This window comes from Phaethon aethereus, assembly GCF_964289735.1.
Source record: "Phaethon aethereus genome assembly, chromosome: 1".
NCBI classification, from domain to species: Eukaryota; Metazoa; Chordata; class Aves; order Phaethontiformes; family Phaethontidae; genus Phaethon; species Phaethon aethereus.
Genome location: NC_138575.1, coordinates 87,475,843 through 87,482,648, shown reverse-complemented (window position 1 = coordinate 87,482,648; position 6,806 = coordinate 87,475,843).

Below are 6,806 nucleotides of genomic sequence, written 5' to 3'. Positions count from 1 at the left end.
CAGAGAACTACTTTGCCGTTTGAGGAAGAGGTACATACTTACACAAATTATTTGCAAACAGAGTAGATAGGACAGCTATGAACTCATGATTTGTCTCTAGGGCCTGGCACTCTGGATAAATAAATCTATACTCAAACCACCCTTTAACCTGCTAATAATCAATGAATGCCACATGTATTCCACCTTACTAAAATCTTAAAAATAAAAAGCAAGTTAGTTTAAGAAAAAGCTAGTTGTTAGTAGGCCTGTTCTCATTTTTCTTTTCCTCAGCCTTCCTCCTGGCATGCCAGCAGGCACTGGAAACACTCTGTTACTCACTGTGATTCTGAAACTGTCCCATCCCTCAGCTCGGAAAGGTCCAGGCACAGCACAATCCCACAGCACAAAAGCAGGAGGTCTGTTTGCCCAGTGACTGGCTGACGGTTATAGAAGAGGAACTGTGAACATTGCAGGGGAATGCCTTTCAACTCCCCAGGCATTTGTACATGCAGCCAGGACAAGACCCTATGACTGATTTCTGCAGCAAATTTCTGCCCAGGCAAAGCATTAGTTCTGTGATCCTGTTAATGGGAAGCGGGGAGAGAAATGAACATAGACCTTCAAATATGCATATGGAACTGAGTCACTAGATGCCAAAGCAAGGGGCAGTAGACAGCAAAGTGGATATGGTTGATAAGTGAATAGGAAACCTTTAGCTTCAGTAGATATTAAATTCCAGTCTGAATTATGGGAAGATGGGCAATGGACCTCTTCTTTTTGCCTCTGTTTCAGCAGAGGCCGGCCTGTGAGCCAACAAATACTGCCAGTATACAAGAGGCGACTCTCTCCCCCGAAAGACTGAATATGAGAAGCTAAAAATTGCTCCCTAATAGCAGTAGGTGATGCTCCTAAATGCTTGTACTTCTTATCAAACAGCAAGAAACTGAAGAATTCCTTTCTTTCCTATTGTCATTGTCAGTAGCCTACACCTTGCACTGTAGAGCTTGGCCCTGCATCTTTTGTCCTCTCCAGCTTTGGAATTAATAACAGAAATCTGCACAAATGATCTTTCTCATGACCTCAGTTCTCCAGGTCTTTTCTGCCTTCTAATGTTACTTTCTGTATGATTGACAACATCTTCAAAAAGAAAAAGAGGAAAGGGGGGGCTGTGGAGGATCCTCCCACTGCCTTGGTACAGCACATGGAAAGGGTCACATGGGATATTTTTAGAACAGAATTCAATGGCAGTGATGTGAGGAAGGCACAGAGAAAAACACAGCTGTGAAACCTAACACTTGGCTTCATATATACTGAGAGCAGGAGCAGCAGAGAGACAAACTGAGGAGACGCAGCAGAAGACAAGAATGAGAAAAAGGCATGTGAGGATAACAATGGAATGGTAAAAAAGTAAGTGACAAAGAGGCAATGAACACCTGTGAAAGAAATGGCTAAAAGAGAATATGGGAGAGAAATGGCAAAAGACTGAGCCAGGAGGAGAAAAAGTTAATAAAGTGGCCATGTTATATAAATAAGCAGAGATTAAATACTTTAATCACAGAAGGGATTGAAGGACAAGAAATGGCAAGCTGACTCATCAGCTCTTATGTAGATGACTTGTGACCTTGAAGGCTCACAAGCAACTACCCAGTCTACCATCTCTCCTCATCCCAATGTATAAAGGCTTCATAAGTGACTTGGGTTTTGCATTGTGACACTGCAAAAGATTTTCTAAGTCAGAGGAAAATAGCAGTCATTCCTACAGTCTTTGAAGCCAGGTGATGACCTACTGTCTCTCTTTTAGTAAAGAACAGCATGCCCAGAGAGCAGTGACTGCTTTATGTATGAAAATTGATGTATGTAGCATTAGCTTCGAAGTGCTTTCTGCTACTGTTCACTCGCTAAACAAGACAGAACTAACATGACTGACTACATGGAGTGGATAGTGGTAATGATGATACTTGAAAGGAGTACCTTCGTAAAGATAGCATTGTAAGGCATAACTTGCTAAGACACTTGTGTCCCAAAAGTGTCTGGCATCCACTTGAGGCACCTACCTCCAGAATCACAGTCCCTTGTTCACTTGCTACCTAATCCTTATGACTGTTCTTCATTTTTTGTTTTGAGAATGCTGTGGTTTAACCCCAGCTGGCAGCTAAGCACCACGCAACTCCTCGCTTGCTGCCCCATCACAAGATTGGGGAGGGAATTGGAAAAGTAAAAGTACGAAAACTTGTGGGTTGAGATAAAGACAGTGATAGGTAAAGCAAAAGCCATGCACACAAAACAAGGAATTCATTCACTACTTCCCATGGGTGGGAAGGCAGGTGGTCAGCCATCTCCAGGAAAGCAGAGCTCCATCATGTGTAACAGTTACTTGGGAAGACAAATGTCATCACTCCGAACATGTCCCCCTTCCTTCTTCTTCCCCCAGCTTTATATGCTGAGCATGATGTCATATGGTATGAAATATCCCTTTGGCCAGTTGGGGTCAGCTGTATCCCATCCCAACTTCTTGTGCATCCCCAGCCTACTCGCTGGTGGGGTGGGGTGAGAAACAGAAAAGGCCTTGACTGTGTGTAAGCACTGCTCAGCAATAACTAAAACATCCTTGAATTATCAACATTGTTTTCAGCACAAATCCAAAACATAACCCCATACTAGCTACCATGAAGAAAACTAAGTCTATCCCAGCCAAAACTAGCACAGATAAATAATTCACCCTTCATCAAGGTTAGTGATTCAGCATCTACTTAGCGCTGATGCCTGTATTAAATCCAGCAAGTAGCTGCTCTCAGTAACTAACTACTCAGCCTGTGATCCCTAAGGACTTAGTCTCTGAAAAATTCCCAAATTTAGAGCCACCTCTTTAATGAAATAGGTTGTAGCATAGTTGTTTCTTATCATAAAGCTTATCTGGGATGTGAGTGACTTGAATTCAATTAAAGAACTAAGTGTTTTGGGTTTATCCATGCAGATACTTGAGGGATCAAACAGCTACCATTTATTATGTAATCCTGTCCTGTCCAGAAGCCAAAAAGATCTCAGTAGCAAATATTTGGGATAAATTTATAAATAAATGAAGATCATTCAGTACATTGTCTGGCTTTCTCTTCTGAATAGCTATTTAGTAATGTACAAATATTTTGTCAAAGATGATTTGCCTTAGCTCAAGTTATACAGATTATGTTCTTTGAACTCAAGAAATCTAATACCAGTTCTGTCTTCCCACAAGCATTCAAGAAAATTGTCACTAGTCTAAATACTCTGACTAGTCTAGTTCTAAACGAAAGAATCTTAACCTGAAAATTCTAGAGATTCATGATTTTGTTACAGTTACAGAAGAAATATAGCCATTTTCCCCAAGTAGCATACTTTCTATTTCTGCATATTTTGTTGTTTCATGCTCTCTTCTTCACCACTGCTTTTGTTCAGTTTTGTAGCATTTCCTTACAGTTCAGTACCTCAAGCATTCTGATCAACTCAGAAACCAACTCAGTTTGAATTTTTTAACTCAGAACGCAACTCTTGTTCTCCCACCACGAACTTTACGCATTTGTGTACTGTGTAAACAGGCCACTGCAATCCCATTATGTTGTATATTGGGGCCAGCCTCAATGCTCTACTGTTGCTGCTACTTAATCCTGACACTGAGGATGCTACTTTTTTGTATTAGACTATAGAAAGCCGCGCCAACATAAATTAAATATTTTATAATCCAGCCTTTCCACTGTAATGATTAGTTCCTTCAGCAATGTTAATACTTGACAAGTGATAAATAGTATTCTTAGTAAAACACTGTTGAGCTGAAGTTGCATGCTTGTGATGTGCCTATGTGGAGCACTGTCCTGGTTTCAGGTGGGATACAGTTAATTTTCTTCATAGAAGCTAGTAAACTATGTATTGGATTTGGGAAGAGAAAATGTTGATAAGGTACTGATGTTTTGGGTTGTTGCTAAGCAGTCAAGGACTGTCCAGCTTTTCATGCTGACCTGCCAGTGAGCAGGCTGGGGGTGCATGGGAAGCTGTGAGGGGGACACAGCCAGGACAGCTGACCCAGGCTGACCAAAGAGATATTGCATACCATATGACATCATGCTCAGTATATAAAGCTGGGTTGAAGAAGGAAGGGAGGGGTAGTGGGACGTTCGGAGTTACAGCGTCTGTCTTCCCAAGAAACTATTACATGTGATGGAGCTCTGATTCTCTGGAGATGGCTGAACACCTGCCTGCCCATGGGGAGTAGTGAATGAATTCCTTGTTTTGCTGTGCTTGTGTGTGCGGCTTTTGTTTTACCTATTAAACTGTCTTTATCTCAAACCATGAAATTTCTCACTTTCACCTTTCTGATTCTCTCCCCCATGCCACTGTGGGGGAGTGAGCGAGTGGTTGCGTGGTGCTTAGTTGCTGGATGGGGTTAAACCACAACAAGCACTAAGAAATTTATATTCATTACGTAAGTCTGGATTTCAAATCAAGCTTTCAGTCATAAAGGGCTATATGGTCACACTAAAGATCATACTATTCTTCATTCATCCATTGCACTACATCATATACAAGAGCAGGACTTAGCAGCAGAAAATGTTAGACTAAGAGCTACTCTCCTGGTCTTCACCTCAGCTTTCTGTTCCCAAAGGCAATCATACATTCCCCCTTAGTAAACCAGGTATTCTAGCTTCTATAAAGAGTCTCTCCATATATCTTTACAGTAGCTCAAAGAAGATGAGATTTCATGTTTTCCTCAGCCCCAGCAGTCTTATTTGTCTCCAGACACTGCTACCAAAACTTCGCATGCTCAGGTACAAACAGGCCACCATTCATTTTTAGAGTCTGGGATTCCATTCATACTGTTATTTGGGCAATCTGGAGTGTATGATGCCAATTCTCACTTCAATTACCAAAGGAAGTGGCTTTTTAGGTACAGCACAAACTGCTACCTCAGCTTGTCTAAAGAAGTATGAGGACTCATGAGATGCAATAAGTCTTAGTTCTCCTAGTTGGCAGGAATCTTTTAAAGTACATAAAGCAGAAAGTGGGGCAACAGTCTGCATCCAAATACCTGCAAAACAAAGAAGTGCAAGACCCCACTGGGATGTGCCCAAAAGATGTCAACATGCTCTGTGCGCTCTCAGCACCTGTTAATACCCAGCATGGCAGAATCCTAACCACATCTTTTGGGAGCTGTAGCAAAGGGCAGGGAAAGGTTTCAGTGCATGTAGTTGTCTGTAAAAAGGAAACCCATTCACAACCAGCAGCTGCATTTCTATACAGCTCTGCAGTCTAGGTGTCCCTACAGAATAAGCCCTGAGTCTCTCCAGCATTTTCTTCCTTGTCCAGTGAATTCAGTGATGTAAATTTTTCACCCATGGGGATTAGGAATGATTCCCATTTTCACACTGAGAAAAAGAGAATATGGCTTCATTCTCTCTTGGAAGAGGACGCTACTGGGGCATGTGCTCAGGCAGAACTTCCACAGATTCTTCCTAATACAAACAGGGAAGGATATTTGTAGGCAAATAAAGCGTTTAGCCCCCTAAGCAGACAAGGGAACAGCTATTGCATAGGAAACATTCTGTCCTCCTGCAGGTATTGTACTCACCAGAGTTTGCTGGTATCGGAACGCTTTTGTTGGAGAGGCACCCCCAGTCATATCCCCAGAGACGATGTCCTGTGGAGTAAGGGTTGTTCAGGGCAATGTCTTCCCGTTTGCTCTCCACAGCAAAATCACGGAGTGAAACAGACACAAGGCTTCAGCTAAAATCTCGCAGAACACCCTGAGAGAGAAGGTTACTGATGAGGGAAAGACAGAGAGGGAGTGTGTAACCAGAGACTCCCTGCCCCCTCCTGTTCAGTCTGGGCTTGGACACAGCAGCAGCTTCCCTGCTTTAATAACTCTCTGCTGCCCTGGCACCAGGACAGCTCAGTAAATTAACAGGAGGTAAGGTTTCCCTCTCCTCTCTCAGGCAGTGTCATTATGCAGTGCCTTTGGAAGGGGTCAACAGTGGGACCATAGAAAGAATGGGGGCTGATGATAGAGAGAGACTCAGGAAATAAAAAATTACCAAAATTAGAGACAAGACAACCACCCTGGAACTTGAGCAGGATTGTTCCTACAACCTGTTTCAGGGACAACTTTGTGAACTGTCAGCATCTGAGAGGGCAAGTTCTCCTAGCAGGCCTTGAAAGACCATTTCTTATATAAATTACATGGTGTCCTCACACTTAACATAATTTTTCTTAAAGCATACCCTTTATTGCTGATTCCCTGTCCACAATACCTCACCACAAACAAACAGCCTTCCACACAGTCTTTGTACCTTCATGAAGCTTCATCCACTGGCATAACCAACATGCAGTATCTTTTTCATATAGAATAACAGAATGGTTGAGGTTGGAAGGGACCTCTGGAGGTCATCTGGTCCAATCGCCTGCACAAGCAGGGCCACCTAGAATCAGTTGCCTAAGACCATGGCTTTTGACTATCTCTAAGAATGGAGACTCCCCAACCTCCCTGGGCAACCTCCTCCAGTGCTCAGTCACTCTCACAGTAAAACTGTTTCCTGACGTTCAGACAAAGCCTCCTGTGTTTCAGTTGTGCCCATTGTACACTGATGAGATACCCCTGAGTCACCAGGCTGGCCTAGCCACCAGGTAGCAGACCCATGGAGCAGATAAGAAGGCCCAAGATTTAGGCAGGGGTATGGGAGAGACAGAGGGACCATGCTCTCTGTGTACTCAGTGGATCCATGAATGTGCTTGTGAATCTAGAGAGTGGGAATGCAAGTGCTTTCACTACTGAACATCAACCCTTACCAGCCAAAGAAGAGAAA